The sequence below is a fragment of the Pleurodeles waltl genome, chromosome 2_2, assembly GCF_031143425.1.
Source record: "Pleurodeles waltl isolate 20211129_DDA chromosome 2_2, aPleWal1.hap1.20221129, whole genome shotgun sequence".
Classification (NCBI taxonomy): Eukaryota; Metazoa; Chordata; class Amphibia; order Caudata; family Salamandridae; genus Pleurodeles; species Pleurodeles waltl.
The window spans coordinates 1,098,633,443-1,098,656,077 of NC_090439.1; the positions used below are offsets into that span (position 1 = coordinate 1,098,633,443).

General features: G+C 44.1%; 1 long non-coding RNA gene across 1 annotated transcript in view; it reads right to left on the bottom strand.

Annotated features, from left to right (window-relative positions):
* The window catches only part of LOC138282876 (uncharacterized), a 36,240-nt gene extending 17,746 nt beyond the window's left edge, over window positions 1–18,494 (bottom strand). The window contains exon 1 of the long non-coding RNA XR_011201018.1: window positions 18,412–18,494. This is a non-coding gene — a long non-coding RNA (uncharacterized lncRNA). The remainder of the gene's footprint in view (window positions 1–18,411) is intronic.
* Window positions 18,495–22,635: the final 4,141 nt, after the last annotated feature.

Here is a 22,635-nt window from a genome sequence, read left to right on the forward strand (position 1 = left end):
GGTTTTAAACTTAGAAATTGCACATTTAGCTGGGTCTGTCTTCACAGCATAAAAAGCATCATCCTCTGCCATATTTAGAGGGAAACCCCTTGTAAAATATGTACACAACAGTGCCGGAATGTCAGTAAAGAACTAAGCATCAACTGGCATGTCCGGCTACAAACTGCTCCCTAGTGAGCATGCAACTGCCCCAGATTTCTACCAACATTGTTGGTCTCCAGCCCTCTGTTGACATACGACACCCTTCTTGTCGAAAGTGCTGCAAGGAAGAGGCTGAGTATGACTCATGTCTGATTTTACTAGTCAGGACTTTCCTTGAGGCACCAGACAACATTCCACAGATGCTTCTATAAGGAACAGCACCAGAGCTTTACACATGAGAAACTGCTTCACAGCTCAGTTAGCTCTGCACTCCCTGGTATTTCATTGCAATAATGCATCGCAATTGGGTAATCTTGCTTTATCTTTTTGTCCACACATTTATTTTCTTTCTATCTGTAAGGCTGCAATAGAAAACGCCATGACACTTTACAAAGTACTAATATATCCTAAAGATATTACTTTTTTCTATTTGTACATAGACTTTTAGAGCATACATAACTCTTTTTAAATAATGTATACACATGTAGCAATAATGTCTGCTCTTCTGTGAGGCAAGCAGTATCCTCTTGGAAAAATAAATCCAGACATCATTATAAATGCAGCTTTCAAACAGCAAATTAAAATGGGATTTAGCTAGGACTTAGTCATGAGTGTGTTTTAAAAATTGCCTACACTATATAACTACTTAATCTGCATCATGTCTACACGTGGATATACAACAGGTTTGTTTCTTTCTATTGAAAGAAACATACATTTCTCAGGGCAGAGGGCATTTCCTGCATAATATTTAAGGCATCCATGCCTTAACAAACATCTGGCAATAGTGGGAGGCTTGGGACCCCCTGCCAGATCTGCCACATGGAATGTGAGTATGTGGCCTTCTTGACCCCAATTAATATATTCTCAATATTTTTCTTTGCTGCTGTGAACTCTTTACATAACCTTTCCGTTGACTTTTTCAGTGTACTACATATTGCCTTTTTTGTCAATTTGGCATTGCTTCAATATGTGCTTGTCTATTGCCTCCAAAGCTTAAAGAACCACATAAAAAACTAACGTTTGTTGATACTATTTCTCTTGATTACCTGATTCCATAAAGCTTACGTTTTTGGTACCCCTTCTTATTTTTATTTCTGGAGAAGTACTACGCAAGGGTGTCCCTTATGCCCAGTTTTGGTTATTTTGATGTTGAATGCATTTCAACGGCTTTTATTTTAAGGAGTACTCATTACAATGTTATGCGTATGCTGTTTATATTTTTTATATATGTTTGATCTGTAGATTTCACTACTTGCATTCTTTGTTGAAGTCAACCCTTATTTCGCGGTTTCTGGATTAATATTAAATACAGATAAATCAGAACATTTAGCTTTATTTACGTTTTGCTGAGGTCTGTGTTTTCACGTTATAATTTCACTTGGAGTAGCCCAAAAATCTGATACCTTGGAGTATGGTTCTCTAATTCAGTAACAAAAACTTTTAAATAAAATTTGTAGTATATAAAAATAAATGTGATAATGTCACAGTCAATTGGCTTCCTATATGCCTGTCACGGTGGGGGAGCTTAGACCCCACAAAAATAAGAATACCTCTTATAGAATTTTATGGTATTTCAGTGGTATTGGTCAACTTACCTAAATATGGTTTAAATCTATTGATGCTGTCCTTTCAGCATCTGGAACAATAATAGAGCAAGGGTTGCTTTCTATTTTTTACTGTATCTCTTTATTCAATTTTTATGATAGTGCTACATAACATGAAATTACAATAGAATAGCCATCATTTCACATGCTTGCCATTACAATTCAAGACATGCAATGTAAAAATCACATTGTCCCATCATTATGACCCAGAAGTTGGGATAAACTTAAACAGTTGTATAAACAAACATAACCACGTTTGATCCTTTTCGGTTTCTCCGTATGTTTGTGGATGAAGAACTGCCTGCTCTATACATTGATATTCTGTATGTTTGCAGCTTCAAGCAGGCTGACTGTCTGATTAGGTATCTATCTTTGTCAGGTCCCACTGTGTGTACCGGGATCCCAAAGCTCCTGCCACCTGGGGGCCTGACAGTGTGTCAATTTCAGCGGTAGCCTACTTGCCTTGCTCTCTCATCCAATCCTTGAGGTCCTGACTGCTGTTGTCTTTCAGGACATCCCTATGCACTGGTTCACCAGTACTAATGCTAGGTCCACAAATCTGCAAACATCTTATCATAAGAAAGGCAGCTGAAATGTTGGACTTGCCTCTTCCGACAGCAGAGTTTAAGTCCAATTTGCTATCAGAAGCCCTTCTTTTTTCAGTGTTCACTTCCAAGCCTTTACTGCCATTCGATGAGGCCCTGACCGAGCCAGTTTTGGAAGTATGGTAGAAGATTGTGCGGCTCCAGCGGTTTCAAGAACTATTGCCAGTGGATATAAAACGGCACCAGGGGATCCTGTATTTTGGAGTCATCCCCTGACACTGGAGGGCTTGGTGGTCCAGGCTTCTTGTTCTGCTAGAACAACCCCTAGTTCCTTTCCGATGACTCCTGAGGATAGGGAATCAAGAAACATGGAGCACTATTTGAGGAAGATTTTTTCTTCTGAAAGCATGGCCTTGAATTCAGTAAATGGCACATATCTTTTAGGCAGATATATCCATGCTTTGATGGACTGAGCCAGGGATGTGATTTCCAAGTTACCACAGGATATTCAAGATCATTTTGTCGATCCTTTAAATGAGAGTAAAGCAGCAGCAAAGCAGGTGATTCAGTCAGGGGGATTCTGTGTCCAGGGCCATGGAAACATCAATTGGCATGAGGCAACACACCTGGTTATGAGGCTCTGGATCTTACCCTGATGTACAGTCCACACTTGTGGACTTGCCTTGTGATGGATCCAAACTGTTTGGTGCCAAAGTGAATTCAGCCTCGGAAAGGTTTAAATAAAGCAAGACAACCGCAAAGTTCGTTGGGTCTTCAGTCCCTCTCAACGAGCTCCAAACCACTGCATATATTCAGGGAGCTGGCCAGAGCTACTCCTTTTGAGGGAGGCAGCATTTCCGGAAGCAGCAGTCAGCCAATCCTCTGGACAGATCCTATACAGGACGTGGCAGAGTTAGGCAACGAGGTGCAGCCCATCAACCTTACACTTCCTCTTCTTCTACCTCCTGTGCTAATGCTTCAGGAAAACAGCCCTAGTTCCACCATCTCTGAGGATGCTTTACCTGTTGTTTTTACAAGAATGGAAGTCCATAACATGAGACAGTTGGGTGTTGAACATTGTGGAAAATGGATATGACAGCCCCTTGCAAACGTTTTCCCTCACTTTCCTCCCCAACATAGTTTTTGTTTGAAAGAACATCTTCTGCTACTCCAGCAGGAGGTTCAAACTCTGTTTTTAAAGGGTGCAGTAGAGTTGGTTCTGGAGCAGAAACAGGGGCAGGGATGTTATTGAAGATATTTGCTAATACCCAAGAAGGACAGCAGTTTACAGCCGATCCCAGACCTAAGGATTTGGAATTTGTTCCTCCAAAATGGAAAATTCAAAATGCTGACCTTGGCAGAGGTGCTTCTTGCATTGGACAAAGAAGACTGGATGGTTTCCATCGACTTACAGGATGGGTATCTTCACATTCCCATTCTGCAGTCACACAGGAAGTATCGCCGGTTCATGGTAGGGTAGCAACACTACAAGTTTGTGATCCTTCCGTTTGGTCTCACTTCCGTTCCTTGAGTCTTTACAAAGGTGATGGCAGTGGTTGCGGCACATCTCAACCGGTGGGGAATACCAGTGTTCCCTTACTTGAACGATTGGTTGCCCAAAGCCAAGTCTCTGGAGTTGGTGCTGCATCACCTGCATTTGACAACTCAACTGTTGTTCACCTGGGATTTCCATCAATGTACCCAAATCTCACTTGGGGCCCTCTCAGTGCATCCTGTTCATAGGGGCAGTACTGGACACCACAGTAAATCGTGCCTTCCCTCCTATTCAGAGGATTCAAGACATTCAGGCTATGATTCTGATGTTTCAGAATTGAGCTCTCATTCCAGTCCTGAAGGTCCTACGCCTGCTTGGTCTGTTCGCTTCCTGCATCCTGTTAGTCACTCATGCACGCTGTCACATGAAGGCCCTAGAGAGTCAGTCAAGATCTCCAAAGACATGGCAGTGGATCTCCAATGGTGGGGTGTCTATCACAAGGAAAGCCGTTTTGACCTCCACCTTTGGTGGTCACAGTGATTGTAGATGCCTTCACTCTAGGTTTGGGAGCGCATCTGGGAGGATCTGGAAATCAAAGGACTTTGGTCTCCGGAAAAAAAGTTGTTTCACATCAATCTGTTGAAGTTGTGCATCAAGACCTGCACCGTTGCGGTCACTCAGTGCAGGTCTTGATGGACAACACTACCGCAATGTGGTACGTCAACAAACAGGGAGGGGTAATGTTGTATCTTCTTTGCAAAGAAGCTCTGCGACTCAGATGTGCATCGTGGCAAATCACTTGGCCGGAGTTCTGAACATTTGGACAGTTTCAGCCGGCATTTCTCAGCCAACCATGGGTGACATCTCCATCCAGAGGTGGTACTTCACATCTTCAGGTTATGGGGGACACCTCAGATAGACCTGTTTTCCATTCACAAGAACGTTCGCTGCCCGTCGTTCTGCAGCCTCCAATGTCCCATGTGGGGGGCACTGAGGGACGCGTTTCAACGTAGCTAGAGCATCCAGCTATTTTACGTGTTTCCCCACATACCCTTGATTCCTCGAGTTCTGAGAAAGATTCACCAGGACCGGGCATGAGTCACATTACTAGTCCCAGATTAGGGGAAGGGGCAGGGGAAGGTTCTACAACTTCACCTCCAAAGCTTGCACCTACTTGCCTGGAGATTGAACTGGGCAACCTGAGTTCTTTTTATCTTCCACCTGAAGTGGTGAATGTTATTTTATCGGCCAGGAGACACTCCATCAAAACGGTATATGCTGGTAGATGGGATGAATTTGTAAAATTGTACACTTTAAAGGATATTAACCATCTAAAAGCCCGACTATCGAATGTTTTGCAGTTTGCACTTTCCCTAGTGCAACAAGGTTGTGCAGTGAGGACACTGAAGGGCTACTTTGCTACACTATCTGCATTTATCTGTTTACCTTCCCTGTTTAAGTCTCCTATAGTTATAGTTTATAAAGGGGTTACTGATATGTATCCCCCAACTCCGTTTGTTATGCCTCAGTGGGACCTTGATTTACTTTTATCCTTTTTTTCAGTTTCTTTAGTTTCAACCTTTCTTATGGGTACACTGTTTGAGCCATTGCATAGCTGTCCATTAAGACTCCTTCATTTTAAAACTGTCTTTCTTATAGCCATCACGTCAGCTAGACGTGTTAGTGAGTTACAGGCCCATTTGCAACTTTTTATAAGGAAGAGGTGGTCACTCCTTTCTACTACGGCAAATCTAATACCCTCCCTACTTTTCATCCTCACCCCATCCTTCTACAGAGGAAGAAAGGCTGCATCGTTTGGACCCAAAAAGAGCTTTGAGCTTCTACATTGAAAAAACGGGTGATCTGAGGATCGATGATCAGTTTTTTATTGGGTATGTGGGCAGAATAAAGGAGAAGGCTGTCCACAAAAGGACATTATCCAGGTGGATCATCATCTGCATAAAGATCTGCTATGCCATGGCGAAGAAAGAGCCACCTGAACGAATTAGAGCTCATTCTACCAGAGCTAAGTTTTCTACTTCTGCCTTGGATAGAGGTATCCCTGTCGTTGACATGTGCAAAGTGGCAACTTGGGCTCCCCTCCACACTTTTTCAAAGCACTATTGTTTTGATTCTGAAGGGAGGAGGGAGGGTCTCTTTGCCTGTTCTTTCTTACAGGATTTCTGGCTTTAGGCAGACAGACACCCATCTCAGAGTTTAGAACTGCTTGGGGAGTCTATTCAAAAGATGAGAAATACACAGGTAGATGTATCCATCAGAAGAACAAGTTCCGTACCTTTGGTAAAACTTTTTATGTAGATTCCTCACTGACCCGCTCACCTCTCCATTACCGGTCTGACTATACCAAGAAGAAAAATAAATATGTTTGTAGATAATGTTTGTATTTGATATTCCATATATGTTCCATTTTCCATACATATATTTAAATCTTTGATTTGAGAATGCACATGTTGTTGTATTTGTGATGTTGGTTTCACCCGTTCACCTCGAAGGCACAAAAAAAGTGGGTGAAACTGAGGTCAGCACGCCAGAAAAGACTTCTTATGGTTCTGATGATGTAAGACGGAGTCCCGTGCAGAGTTGTGCTGTTGGGACGTCCTCATCAATATGGAGAGCAGAGAAAACATTCTGTTGAATGTTGGTGCATTGGGGGGATTCAGAAGGTGAGGAATCCACAGGCAGATAATATATCCACCAGAAAACGTGTTACCAAAGGTAAGTAACTTGTTCTTCTAACACAAAATGATGAGCTTTACACATGGAAGGTGAACAGGGTGATAAATCTTCTTGAACATATGTTTTGTTCTGAATGCTCTAAATTATTAACCATTTTCTCTTCTCCAGAAAAGAAATATATATATTATATTATTATATAATATAGGTACAGATAGTTTCTTAGTCTTGATTTTGACTTACTGAACTCTTATGCAATCTTATTATGTTAATTTCAGACTAATAGCACATCTGTCTCCTTTTTATCCTTTCCCTGTACATTTGTTTTTCCTTCTGATATACAATTGTTAAACTGCTGTTGATTTTAAGAATAATCCTGGAGGTTATAACACTTTCTGTCTTCATTGTAGTCTTGTTTCATTGATATATTCATCATATAATATGAACATGAGTTACAATTAGAAATCTCTTGTGTGGTGAATGTTTTTTGTCCATTTTTTATCTTTATTTGATACACTGATTTGTTTGCTGTTAATATTTTCAATAAAGCTATTTACACAGAAAAAAGTCAAGGTTATTCACAACAATATATCACTAAATGCAAAGAGCTGTGGTATTCTCTTTTTTGGAATGAGTTTGTGTCAAATAGAATATTAACATGTCACCAGCCTACAAACTGTTCTGGGATAGAATGTGATGTTTTGAAATGTCAAACAGCAGGAGCAGCTTGAAGGTGGTGGCTGGGATGGTTCCTGGCAGATGTGTCTTGTATTAAAGTAGGCGAAACTTTATCTGTGTATGCTGCCTTCATTCAATAGAAAGGAAGATAAATGTTACTTACCTGTAACTGTAGCCCTCCAGTATTGGAATCTTTCATAGATTAACATGTTTGAATCCTTCCCCGTCGTCGAGATGGGAGTCCCTGGTACCTTAGCAAAGCAATGTCTTAATACACATATCCATTGTAGGCCTTAGGCTCTTAGTTTAGTATGATATCATAGTCATTTGCGTAAAAAGGGACAAACTTTAGAGTCAACTAATCAGGTGATTCCAGAAAGAGGTTGCCTTCCCTCAGATTTTCTAAGCAGTAATGCGTATCTGTGGTATATCCTTGAGGGAAATAAAGGTGAGCTTCTCTGGGGAGGTGGGTGGGTCGCATGTGAATCTATAAAAAATTCCAATACTGGAGAACTACAGTTACAGGTAAGTAACTATTTTCTTACTCCAGTATTGGAACTTACATAGATTCACATGCTTGAATCAGAATAGCAAGCAGTAAGAAGCACACATTTTCTTCTTTCTCTTCTCTTTTTTTATATATATAATGAGATTAACAATGTAACATAGGAAAGATGCAGAGGCTATAGAGAAAATTGTTCAGAACATAGAGTATGTGGCTGGTGGGAGGATGGAAAAGGCTCACTTTTATTGAAAGAGATGTTTTGTCACTGCCTTTCCCACAGCTACATCTCTCAGGACTTCCATATCCAAACAGTAGTGTTGAGTGAAGTGTGTGCATTTTTCCATGTCGCTGCATTGTAGACGTGGAGAGGGCTCTTGTGGAATGTGCATGCACTGCAGAGTTCAAAGGCTGCCCCGACTGTTGATGACAATAAACAATAGCACTGGAAATCCATCGCTATATGCTGTGTTTTGTTACTGGACAACCATTCCTAGGTGCACTCTAGGTTACAAAAAGCTGATTGGTTTTCCAAACGGCTTTAGTGCTGTCTAAGTAGAACCTGATGCATCTTTTGAGATCTAGCGAATGAAGAGCTCGCTCTGCTGCAATCTGAGGGTTTGGAAAGAATGATTTAAGGATTACAGGCTCAATGAGATGAAAGTCCAAGGGGACTTTAGGAATTAATTTTGGATTAGTATGTAAAATGACTCTGTCTTGTCTTAATTAGAGGAAAGGTTATTGGATGGTAAAAGTCTGAATCCCGCTAACCCTACGTGCAGACGTGTACACGAGGAGTAGAGCCACCTTCCAAGGAAGATACTTCAAGTCCGCTGTATGGATGGGCTCAGAAGGAGCTTTCATCAATTGTCCTAACACAATTTTGAGCTGCCATGTCGGAGGAGGGGCTCTGACTGGGGAAAAGCTCTAAACAATCCCTTGAGAAATTGCTTAATGAGCCTGATGGACCACAAAGATGGTTTATCTGGTGATCTTCTGCACTGGGGAACAGCAGCAAGGTGCACCTTAATGAAAGCGTGTGCCAAACCTGATTGCGCTAGAAACAATAGGTAGGACAAAATCTCTTCTGGAGACAAGGAGATGAGGTGCACTTCAGCAGTTGCACACCACAGACAGAAAACTCTTCCTATTCAGGCGTGTTTCATTAGTACTATCCACTCGCACCTTGGAGAGTATGTCCCTGCAGTACTTTGGAATATTCAGATGACCAAATTCTTGAAATTCAGGAGCCAGGCTGTCAGACTGAGGGAGCTGGGATCCGGATGCCAAACTTGACCCTGGCTCATCATCAGTAACAATGGGATTGGCTTGAGCCTGATGGGAGCATGCACTGAGAATAGGAGATGCTCTGTGGACCATTGCTGAAACAGCTATGCAGGGGCTATTAGTATGATCTGACAGGGCTCGGCTTTCATTTTGTTGAGCACCCTCGGAAGGAGCGGAATAAAGAGGAAAGGCATAAGCAAATATACCGGAACATGCAATTGAAAAGGGATTCCCCCATGACCCCTGATGCCAGCTTGCGAAGAATTGGCATTTAGCATTCTGTGGGGTCGCAGAGAGTTCCAGAGTTGACTTGCCCCACTGGAGAAAGATGGAGTCTAGTGTTCTTTGGTCCTATTCCCACTCGTGACAAGTGGTCCTCATCCTGCTTCGGGTGTCTGCTTTGGTGTTCTGGTTTCCTGGCACGTGTTCTGCCTTCAGGTGTACTGAGTGGCAGATACACCAGCTCCAGATTAGCTGAGCGTCCTGAGATAGTCGGCGAGATCAAATTCCTCCCTGTTTGTTTATGTAGTGGATTGTCGTTGTGTTGTCTGTTCTGACAAGCAACACAGAATGTTTGATCCTGGGAAAGAAGGCTTGCAGTGCCAGGTTTACTGCCCTTAACTGGAGATGATTTATGTGAAGGCTCCAATGTGAAGAAGGCCACTTGCCCCTCTCTGAAGGTCCTGGAGATGAGCTCCCCATCCATCTAGGGATGCATCCTTTGTTATAACTAATGGGGAGATTTGAGGTAAGAATGGAAGACCCACTGAGATATTTGCTTGATTTGTCCACCAGTCGAGTTATTTGACTATCAACAGAGTTACTTTAATGATATCTTCAAACGACCCTGTCGCTTGTTAACATTGGATATCCAGTGCTTGCTGAAGTGGATGCATATGTAGGCGACACTATGGTATGAGATGGATACAAGAGGACATCGTGCCTAGGAGAGAGTTGTAAAGGCGAACTGAAAGTGACTTTCTTTTTTGCAGTCATCCTGCAAGGGTTGTTAATTTTCGGTGTCCCTCAAGTGTGGGGTAGGTCATATTGAGGCTTACATCCAGTATGGCTCCCAAGAAGGTTATTCTCTGTGATGGTTGGAGCACCGATTTATCCAGGTTGAGAGTGAGCCCTAACTCGTCAAAGAGGCGTAAAGTAGCTGTGGTGGACACCTTTGCGAAGTGTTTGGTGGGAGCTTTCATCAACCAGTCATCAAAAAAGGGAAAGACTTAATGCTTCTGCTGCTTGAGATAAGCTGTCACTGGCATTAGGCATTTGGTAAAGATGTGAGGACCAGACTTCAGACCAAAGGGTGAGACTCGAAATTGAAAGTGATTGCCGGCTACTGTAAACCGTAGGTATTTTCTGTGCCTCTGGGAGATGGACATATAAAAATAGGCATCTTGAACATCTAAGGAAGACATGTAATCCCCTTTGTTGAGGAGCTGCACATTTTCTTGGAGTGTGACCATGTGAAACAGTTGTTTCTTGAGATTTTTGTTGAGTTCTCTCAAATTGAGAATCGGTCTCTATTGTTGTGACTTCTTTTGGATTAGGAAGAAACGGGAATAGAAACCATTCCCCTCTCTAGTGCCCCTTTTTGTAACATGGTCTTTACTTCTAATTTGGGCTAGCATATATGTTTTTATATCCCTGGTTGAGGTGGTGTTAGAGAGGGTCTTTGTACAAATTCTAGAAGTTGTCCAAATTGAATTATGTCTAGGACCCATTGGTCTGTAGTTACCTGCCTCCATCGATGTAGGTGGTCTGTAATTCTCCCTGGTACCCTGCACCGGGGAGAAATTGTGGTAGCTAGCTCCCGGTTGCTGTCATCGTCTGCTGGAGGTGTCTTTGGCCTGCCTTGCAGACTTCTGGTCTGAAGTTGGTGGACTTAAGCCATCGCTGACAGCATAGAACCGCCGCTCCTGCCAGCTGTTTAACTCCAGTAGAGGCAATGTCTAAATCACAGTCAATAATTTCAGAGGAAGAATGTTGGCCTTCCAACAACATCTTCTTCCCTTCCCCAAGCTCATCCAAATATTGAGATATATATGACCATAACTGTCTGCCATATCTGCCGAGAAGCGCCAAAGAATTGTAGCTCTAACAATCAGGGCGGACATTGCCGAAAAGTGCTTGCCTATGTTATCAAGACATCTGCTGTCTTTATCAGGTGGTGCTGTCTGAAGAGTGGAGGGGTTTCTTGATCTGCATTGTGCTGCCTGTGAGATGACCGAATCAGGTTTAAGGTGACCTTTTAGCCATTTATGAGCATCTTCTGGGGCTTTGTATTTCTTGTCCAGTTTGGGCAATATTGCAGGTACTTTAGCTGGATTAAGCATGATCTTTAAGCCCTGGCTCCAACTATAATCTATAATTAAAGTGGCCCTGACTTTTTTTCTGATAGGGCTCTATGAAGATATACAGAAAACAGACCTTTTGTGTTGCAGGTATGGGTGAGTCGAAACGCGTGGCTGCTCTTTTAAAGAGGTTGTAGAAACCTCCTATGTCTTCCGGAGGTGATTCAACTGTAGGTACTGTTAGGGATGCTTGCGTGCGCAAGATGTAGTCATTTCATTCATCTTGATGTGTCTGAATTTCACCTTCTTCTCACTTCCTCTAAAGATGTTGGGTGACAAACACTGTATCTGAGGAGGAAGCACTTGAAGGGGAATAGAATCTGCAGAGGCTGGAGCCTTCTGCGCAGTAGTAACTACTGGAGGGAAACATGCTCTATAATTTTCTAATTTGATTGTAGATCAGATATAAGGGCTGACGGAATGCATACCATGTCTTGTTGATACTGTTGTAAGAATGGAAGACCCACTGAGATATTTGCAGGGTGTGTCCACCAGTCGAGAGATTTGACTATCAACTGAGTTATTTGAATTATATCCTCGAGCGAGTAATGTTGCTGCTCATAATACTCTTCTTCCTGAGAGTAGTCTTGATATTTGACATGCAGCTCAGATGGTCCTTTTGCTGGTCCATAAAGGTCATCGTCATCAGATTCGTCATCATCCTGCAGGTGGGATGGCAGGAGTGTTGACACCTTGCCTGGTGATGTCACAGATGGTGTCAGTAGTGTATGTTTCAAAGATTTCAGTCTTATTTGGGCTTTCGACGGTGTTGTCGAGAATAGAGGAAGGGTGGTGGGTCTTTGCCATTGGTGTTTGCATTCTCGACGACTTAGTGGAACCCATCATAGTTAAATCAATTGTAGGCCGTTGATCTGTTGTCGGCGGTTAGAGCATCGACAGGATGACTGTTGTGGGCGTCGACTAGAGTGTCGTTGACGAGAGCGTGGTGATGTGATAGTTGTCGTTGATGATGGTGTAATGGTTATCGTCGATGGCAATGATGGAATGACGTGCAGGATGCCGTCGTTGACACTGTGAGGGTGGTGACAGTGGAAGTCAAGGTAGAGACTGTAGACATCATTGTAATCAATGTCCTGTTCGACTGAGATACCTTCGACAATGTGCCTGTAGATTTTGAGGGAAAATCTGACTTCTTTGTTTCCTTATATGGCAGTATGGCATGTTTACGAGGTGACTTTGAAGGGGTGTGATGCTTGACATATCCCTTAGCATATTTTTTGGATGCCTTCTTAGGAGGTTCTGAAGAGGTAGGGGTGAGTGGAACCTCTCTAGCATGTTTCACTAGTGTTCTAGAAGATGCAGTAGACGAGGTTTAACTTTCTTCCTCAGAGACAGGGTTGTCTTTGAGCGTTTGCAGCCAAAGAAGAAGCCTTCCCTCCTAGTCTTTTAACGTTTTTTGTAGAAAATGTGCGGCATACTTTGCAGTCTCTAGTCTTGTGTTCTGGGTAAAGACATGTTAGACCTGGAGGCCTTAGGGTGGTCACCGCTAACATTTTGGGTGCCTCCCCCCACTTTTCTGACACTGTTTTTGCTGGTTTTATGACTCTGTACACTTTACCACTGCTAACCAGTGCTAAGGTGCATATATACTCTCCCTTAAAACATGGTGACATTAGCTCATACCCAATTGGCTTATTTCATTTACTTATAAGTCCTTAGTAAAGTGCACTAGGACCTGAGGATTAAATGCTACTAGTGGGCCTGCAGCACTAATGCTGCCACCCACATAAGTAGCCCCTTAACCATGTCTCAGGCCTGTCATTGCAAGGCATGTGTATGCAGTTTCACTGCCAATTCGACTTGGCATTTAAAAGTACTTGCCAAGCCTTAAACTCCACTTTTTCTACATATAAGTCACCCCTACGGTAGGCCCTAGGTAACCCATAGGGCAGGGTGCTATGTAGAGAAAAGGCAGGACCTGTACCTGTGTAGTTTATAGGTCCTGGTAGTGTAAAACTCCTAAATTCGTTTTACACTGCTGTGAGGCCTGCTCCTTTCATAGGCTAGTATTAGGGCTACCCTCATATACTGTTTGAGTGGTAGATGCTGTTCACAAAGGAGTAACAAGTTCATATTTAATATGGCCAGAATGGCAATACAAAATCCTGCTGACAGGTGAAGTTGGATTTAATATTACTATTTGAGAAATTGCACTTTTAGAAAAGGAGCATTTCTCTGCACTTAAATCCTTCTGTGCCTTACAATCCACCTCTGGCTGGGTTAGTTGACAGCTCCCTTGTGTATTTCACTCAACAACCCCAAACACAGGATGCTCAGTCATACCTGCACACATCTGCATACTGAATGGGTCTTCCTGGGCTGGGAGGGTGGAGGGCCTGACACTTACATGTCAAAGGACAGTGGCCTAACACACACACACAGTGGACTGCCAAGCCCCCTACTGGTACTCTGGCAGACAGGATGGAAGTGGAAGGGGACCTTGTGCACTTCTAAACCACTATTTGAAGTCTCCCCCACTTCAAAGGCACATCTGGGTATTCAAACAGGGCCTCTGACCCTAATTACTTAGACACTTCTTGACAAGATACCCCCTGGTAAAGAAACTTTGAATCACAACCTTCAACCTGGCACGAGAAGCTGCCTGGCTGCCCAAAGGTCTCACCTGGACTGCTTTGCTGTAAAGGACTGCTGCCTTGCTGTTGCCCTGCTGCCTTGCTGACCTCGGGCTCTGCTGAGAAGTGCTGTCCAAGGGCTTGGATAGAGCTTGTATTCTGTTGCTGAAATCTCAGGGCTAAAAAGACTTGTGCACTGAAAATTAGATGCATAGCCTGCTGGAAACGGCTCACAGCCTTCACCGCAACAAGAAAATCGCTGCACAGCCAAACCGGAACGACGCAGCCCGACTTCCCAAGAGAAGATCGACTCAGCACCTGTGTTGCGACCGCAAATTCACAGCACAGCCTACTGGATTGTCACACAGCCGAGCCTGAACAATGCAGCATGACTTCTCGGATGGAGAATCGATGCAGTGCCTGCTGTGCGACAGAAAATCCACTGCAACACGCTACTGGAAAGACGCAAGCCTGTGACATCGCCTCGCATGCCCAGGATTCCCAAGCATCATCCCTAGGTGCAACGAAGATACCCACATCGCAGTGAGGAACCCGGACCGCACGTCAAAGAAATCACATAAGTCCCGGGTTGCGGGAAAAGAAACAACGCATTGTCTGTGGGCGCGGGAAAATCCGATGCACACCCTCTCTTTTTCCACGCAACCTCCTCCTCTGCGATCTCCGTGCGTGTAATTTGTGATGCACACCACATACTTTGAAAACTCAAGCATTATTACTTATCTAAAGACTAATTTACAACTTCTGGAATTAACTTGTACTTACTGCATCGTTATCATTTTGACCTTACTTTAATCAGATAAATATTCTATATTTTTCTAAACCTGTGTGGTGTATTTTTGTGTTGTTTATACTGTGTTATTGCATGATTTATTGCACAAATACTTTACACATTGCCATCTAAGTTTAGCCTGACTGCTCAGTGCCAAGCTACCAGAGGGTGGGCACAGGATAATTTGGATTATGCGTGATTTACCCTAATCCCGACCCGACAGCTTCGCTGCGTCGACCTTGGCCTCGCCACAGTCGCACGTATCAGCAGAGCAACCACCAGTGGCAGATCATTCTTGCACCTCGCCGCCAAGATGTGGTACACTCTTCCCACCCACCTTCATCAAACCAAGGACCTCCTTACCTTCAGGAGACATCTCAAGACTTGGCTGTTCGAGCAGTAGCAGCCCCACCCCCCTCAGCGCCTTGAGACCCTCACCAGTGAGTAGTGCACTTCACAAATTCCCTGATTGATTGACTGATTGACTGATTGACTAGAGAGAGGATCCTTTCTTGGACAGGGGGCAACCTGACTGCCAACCAAAGACTCCATTTCTAACAAGACAGTATATACAGTCCTTGTGAGGATCATCTTTATGCAGCCTCTTCTTCATTCATGTGCCCAAAGTTACAAGCCCCTTTTTTTGGTGTCTCTGACGTATTGGTTGTGAGGTTGAAGCTAAAAGTTGTGGAAAATGGCTTTTTGTGAAGCAGAATAATGAAAATGAATAAACAATGCTTCTTAAGCAGCTGTGGCTGGAAAAGAACTGAGCAGATCTCAGAGGAGACTCCCTAGCCTGACTTGCTGTGGAAAGATATGAGAGAAGGCAGCTTTTCTCAGGAGGGTTCTAACAGGTGAACCTGAATGGTTTAAAAAAAATGACTTTGATGTGATACTAAGGGCTTAAGGCCTACAATGTATGTGTCTATTCGGACACTGCATTTCTAAGGTACTGGGGACTCCCATCTCGACGAGGGGGATGGATTCAAGCATGTGAATTTATGAAAGTTTCAATACTGGTGTAACAGGACTTCCATCTTATACAAGCTTATTGTCCCATTACCATTGCACATGATGACTATCCAAGTCATTGAGGATGCAATTTGATTTAGGATGTCCGTTGTGGTTCCATGAATTATTTAGGCATTAATTAGGCATGAGACACCAATACAGACAACAGTCCATGGAATGTATCAGGATAAATTGAAGATGGGGGATCTCTTCTGCCACACTAAACATGGGCTCTGAGGCTGGAGGTGCGAGTGGGGCAAATACATTGGTAACCCATGGTAACACTAAAATCTAGTTTGAGGCAGGCACTCTACCTACAAAGACAGAAGTCTGGTTGGACAAAAGAAGGGTCCTCAAGCTACCAGACAGATAAACAAAAGTTGTCTTAGCATCCTATCTACTCCTTTTGAAAGGTGACAAACCTTTAGATGTGCTTCGGAGAGACCTGTCATCCAGGATTTGACACAGTGGTGTCAACTGGAGGGGCACAGCCCCCACCCTACTTTTGCGCTCAGAGGTATCAACTCTAAATAGTGTGGGCTCCTGGGAGAAATTTCACATCTCTTTCACACCAGGCTGAGCACACGCTGAGAGGGCTAGTGCAAATGACCCTTCTGATTGCTCAGGCAGGTAAAGGGTAACATTCTAAAAGTTACTTTGCCTCAATATTAATTAAAATCCAACTTCAGTATTGAAGTGGATTTTTAATAGCCATTAAAGACAAAGGTTTAATTTTTTTTAGCTGGTCCCATTCGTGAGATATGGTATTAGTATACTAATCCAGACTCTAGTTTGTTTAAAATAACCTTTAAAGCTGTATCATTGTAGGTACATGTATCATTTATTTTCTAACTGTCCCACTTTTAAATACCGTCCACTCTATGTTGTGAACTGCCAGGCACACATAGGGGAAACATACTAATATTTTAAAAGGAGTTTCACCTGTCAAAAAGTGTTATTTTACCAAGTTGCTCTGCAGATCTAAACTGCAGATGTCAAGCTACAATGGATGTCAGAATAAGGCTGGCAGTGGATAGCACAAAAGGGACTGAGGTTCACAGAAGACTTTCCATACAATCAGTGATTAACCAGTTTCTACATGTTTTAGGGGTCAAAGCATGTCCTTCGGCATTGGGCAGCAGTGCCCCATTGTGCAGTCTAAAACCCAGCAATGCAATTCTGCAAAAAATGGGAGTGACCACACAAAAATGGGCACTCTTCAAAACCTGCAACAGTGTACAAGAGATGGCTGTTTCCACAGCTTGGTACAGTCATTTATTATAGGCAGCTCAGCTCTAGGGGAGAAGATTTGGCTAGAGCTGCTAACTTTGGAACCTGGGGAGCCAGGTACAAACAACAGCCTTGCTGCTTTGTTCAAAATCACATTCATCTGGTGAAATCACTTAGGGCCTGATTTAGAACTCAGCCGACGGGTTATTCTGTCACAGTGGTGATCAATATCCTGTCCTCCAAAATCTAAATCCCTTCTATGGGACTTAGATTTCAGCAGACAGGATATCCATCACTGATGTGACAAAGTGACCTTGCCGCTGAGTTCTATATCAGGCCCTTCATTTCCCTTAGCCTGAAAATTGTTGAACGTAATGCATGAAATGTATTTGATTAATCCCACACTTGATGTATACAATCTGCTAGCTCATCTCCCAACCCTACTTGCAATGTACAGAGCTTCATTGCTTCCTAGCTATCTTCAGTCTATATAACGATCAGTACATGGATGCATGCTCAAAGTGGACAGCAAGTGTTAAGGCAAAGATATTAAAACCATAGCAAAAGATAAACCAGAACACTATGTATGCAAGCACAGCCAACACAAACTGAAATGCTACTGCGGCTCAGCAGAAGTAATCCCCCTCAACTTGAAAGTCCTACAGTTCATATGCAACACCCCTGCATCAACAAAAGAGGTGTGCAGTATGAGTTTCATCTTTAATACATAAACTCTTTAGAGGTCTTCTTAAGATCTTGACAATACTAAAATGCCTAGCTGATCGTGCTAGTGCCAGCAGGGGCAATGTTCTGCCAGGATAACTGAAGTGATTGTATTATTGCCCCCTCCCAAAAAACTGCTGCAAACATCAGCATGCACAAACCTTCATTGACACATTATCTTTGGCTTAAAGCCATATGACCCCATTCCTTGAAGCAAACTCTGGCTCTCACGTAAAAGTACTGAAAAGCAGCCACTAGTCAGTACCTACTGCTATTAAAAAAAAGAAAAATAAACACTGCTATTACCATTGTTGATACTACTACCACTACTCAACTGTTACTACCACTACTAATAATGTTATACAACCATCTTTATAAGTACATTACTAGTACTTCAAGACTACTGCTGCTATCACTGATAGAAGAATCACTCCAAGTATAGCTCCAGCTGTCAATACAACAATCACAACTGTAAATTCACTTCTACTGCTACCACTAATAAAACATATACTACTACCATTACTACTACTATAGTAATTGCTAAGATTTACTATTAACATACAACTTCTACTACTACTATATTCTACTAGTATATAATATCACTAGAAATATGATCATATGACTTCTATTACTACTACCACCTCTACTACTAATAGAACTTCTATGACAAAATAAGCATGCATTTTATATCTTCATTGTTATTTATTCCACTTGCTTTTCTGACTTCATACAATTATAAAAAGCCTGAAATTCTTACCTAGTCGAGAACAGAAGGCTGCAGCCAGCAGCAAAATCAGGCTTGCCTTCATCTTCGGAGTGTGGTTCTGGACTGAATTCACAGAGAGCTCCAGGGAGTTTATACGTCCTTTCGTCACATGCCTAATAAATTACTAGGACATGTATCCATAAACAAATCTCATGATGAAATATGATATTAATCAAGCCGATTCAAACACCCTGTAGTTTCTTAAATTGCATGCTACACCCTAAGCCTGTGCAATGAGTTTGTTTCCCATTATCTCAAAGCCAAGATTCCTCTGTTTGAGAGCCCTAGACAGATGTGGAAGGACAGGTTTGAGTTTCTTGCCACACGGCCTGTGTTCTCCATTTGATCACTCTCTTTAACTGGTATGAGTGTCAATCCATAAAAATAAGCCCATGTGCTTTCTGTTCAAACACAAAGAATGTGTAGGGCCATATTTATGACCCGCGACGAGCTGCACTCGCCTCGCACAAGGCAACATGATGCATGCGCCACACATCTCGAAAATTAGATTTATGAAGCAATACAAGGCCCACTTGGTTGGCTCTGAATGGCTTCATAAATCTTGAAATAAAGCAACGCAGCACAAATCCCGATGCTGCCTTACTCTGCATCTGGGAGGCATTCCATGGGTATTGTGCGGCTCTTCCTATGCAACATCCATTAATTCTGATGCATTCCCAGATTTACCAAAAGTGGCAGACCAGGGAATGCGCCAAAAAACTACGTCTCCCCAGTTGAGGCATATCGAGGAGCAATGTCTTTATTTCTCCTCTTTTTCTCCTCTATGTGTTCTATGTGTGCATTCTGCAGCATACACAGAAAGAGGAAAAAGCGTCAGGGGGTTGTTTTTGTGCAAACAACATACTACATGCAATGTAGGCACCCTTGCACCATGGTGCAAGGATGCCTCCATTGGCTGTAGGCAGTCCATTGTGTGCCAGTGTTAGGGAAAGGACAGAAATGCTCCGAATTGGGATAAATATGGTGCATTCCTGCCCTTTCCGTGTGTGCAATGAAGCAAGGTAATATGCAGCGCTGCGCCATGTGGCCATAAATATGGCCTGTAGTTCATAAATAGTTTTACTAGGTTATTGAGTTCCACTTTCTTCAATAGGTGCTCCACTGTGGCTATCTGCACTTCTATATACAGTAAGCACCAGGATATCCTACTTTTGATAGCTAGTGCGCTATTTACATCATAAATTAAATGAACATTTTCAATGCACCACACAATATTTTTGTTTGATTCTCCTTATCTTAAGCATTTCTGTGCTAATTGACTTGGAAGCAGGCAATGCTGGGTGGAGTCAGGCAGCTAAAAAACTCAACTCACTGCCTCCAGATGTTTTCAGTGAAAGCAGTGGTTGTAAAACTAATTAATTATGGCTACTATTGCAAGTTTACTAATCAATTATACTTATAGCAATAAAAGAGAGGATTTGCCACAAACAAGATGAAAATTAAAGTATTGGTTTATGTTTTAACTGAGTTACCAGGTGCGGCTTCTAGCAAAATATGGATGCAAAAGTCAAAAATATATGATCATCGAAAAAGCCTGTGGCAAAATATATTTTTTTGAGAAAAGGAGAGACAAGGAACTTGGGACTCTGAATGTGCCTGTCAGGGAAGCTTGGTTTCTGGTTCATAGAAGTTGGGAAACAATAAACCCATGACTCCTAAGTCTGTAAAAAATGACTTGACTACACTAACAAGACCAACTTATAAAAATGAAAGCATCCGTTTAGTTTTGAACAGTTCTAAACCTAATGATGGTCTTGGGAAGCAAAAGGGGGCTAGTTAGTGACTATGGCCCTCATTCTGACCTTGGCGGGCGGCGGAGGCCGCCCGCCAAAGTCCCGCCGTCAGGTTACCGTTCCGCGGTCGAAAGACCGCGGCGGTAATTCTGACTTTCCCGCTGGGCTGGCGGGCGGTCTCCTTCAGACCGCCAGCCAGCCCAGCGGGAAAGAGGCTTCCACGATGAAGCCGGCTCGGAATCGAGCCGGCGGAGTGGAAGCTGTGCGACGGGTGCAGTTGCACCCGTCGCGTATTTCACTGTCTGCGCAGCAGACAGTGAAATACATTTAGGGGACCTCTTACGGGGGCCCCTGCAATGCCCATGCCAGTGGCATGGGCACTGCAGGGGCCCCCAGGGGCCCCGCGACCCCCCCTACCGCCATCCGGATCTCGGCGGTCCGACCGCCGGGATCTGGATGGCGGTAGGGGGGGTCAGAATCCCCGCGGCGGTGCAGCAAGCTGCGCCGCCGCGGAGGATTCAATGGGGCCGCGGTACACTGGCGGGACCCCGCCAGTGGTGCCGGTCCGACCGCGGCTTTACCGCCGCGGTCGGAATCCCCATTGAAGCACCGCCGGCTTGTCGGCGGTGCTCCCGCGGTCCTCCGCCCTGGCGGTCAAAGACCGCCAGGGTCAGAATGAGGGCCTATGTGACCAGTGGTTTTTAACCTGTAGTCCGCGGACCCCACGAGTCCACAATGTATACTTAATGCGCCTCCTATTGTTTATAAAGTTAAATATTGACAGATTAATAAAGTACATATACATATAAAAAACAACATTGAAAATTAAAGATTTTGAAATGCTCTGTAATTTGAATGAACTGAAACTGAAAACTAGAAATTAAGGGGGTCATTACAACATTGGCGGTAAAAGGCGCTTACCGCCGTGCAGAAGACCGCCAATACACCGCCGCGGCCACGGAATTCTGCCACAGCTATTATCACCCACATCTCGGAATCCGCCGAAATTCAGACACCCGCACAACTTCGCCACACCAAAGGTCAGTGATAAACTGGCGAAAACAAAACCTCCACCTCCACGCCAACAGAAACACGCCCATGCTATTACGACCCACGAATCCATGCAGCGGTCTTTCAAATGCGGTATTCCATTGGCGGCACACAGCGTGGCACTCAAAATACATACACATCTCCAAAACACCGCCACATTGGACAATTCAAAATACACACACCTGATACACATACAAACAACACTCCCACACACCCAACGCAATATAAAACACACACCCACATCACCCACAAACCCCTACGACCACAAATTAGTCATGGAGGCCAGAGAGACAGCACAGATTAGACAATCCAACCACACACAGGCACACAACACCATCACCCACACAACATCCACGCACAAAACACCACACACCACTACACATCACCACACTCATCAACACATACACCACCCCACACATCACCCACACCACCCCATGTCACGCCAAAGACACCCCCGCTTTTCCGAGGAGGAGCTCAGGGTCATGGTGGAGGAAATCGTACGGGTAGAGCCACAGCTATTTGGCTCACAGGTGCAGCACACATCAATAGCCAGGAAGATGGAGCTATGGCGCAGAATAGTCGACAGGGTCAACGCTGTGGGACAGCATCCAAGAAATCGGGAGGACATCAGGAAGAGGTGGAACGACCTACGGGGGAAGGTGCGTTCAGCGGTCTCCAGGCACAACATAGCGGTTCAGCTGGCTGGCGGCAGACCCCCACCTCCTCCCCCACAACTAACAACATGGGAGGAGCAAGTCCTGACCATCATGCATCCAGAGGGCCTCGGAGGAGTTGGTGGAGGAATGGACACTGGTAAGTCAAATCTTAACTATCATATCCCCCACCCTACCTGCATGCTATCACACGCCCCCACCCTCACCCCCTCCCCTATCACTCAAACTCCTCACTAATGTACTCATAACACAAACCACACATCCCAACACCAAGCCCTACATGACACAACTAAGCATGGACAACCAGCACTAAAGCACTAAAGCATGATCACTGCACATACCCACAACACCCCCCAACCATCATCACCCAACCCCCACACCGGAATGCTTGCACTGGGGTACACGGTCACCCACCAATTGCACACCATGACACACACACATGCAATAATCATGCCCTTATGCCCCTGCAGGATCACGAAGGATAGTCACCACCCTGGAGGGTCCAGACAACTCCACTCCACCCACAGAAGAGGCCCACAGTGACGATAGCAGCTCTGCCCTACTGGATCCTGATGACCAGCCCGGACCATCGTGGGCCTCGGGACAGTCGGTTCCCCTTTCACAGGCACAGCCCAACACTGACCTTCCACCCTCTGGTAGCACCAGCACAGCACCCACCCAGCGTGCCCAAACCTCCGTCCCCAGGACAGGTCAATCAGCGGTGTGTCCACCACTAC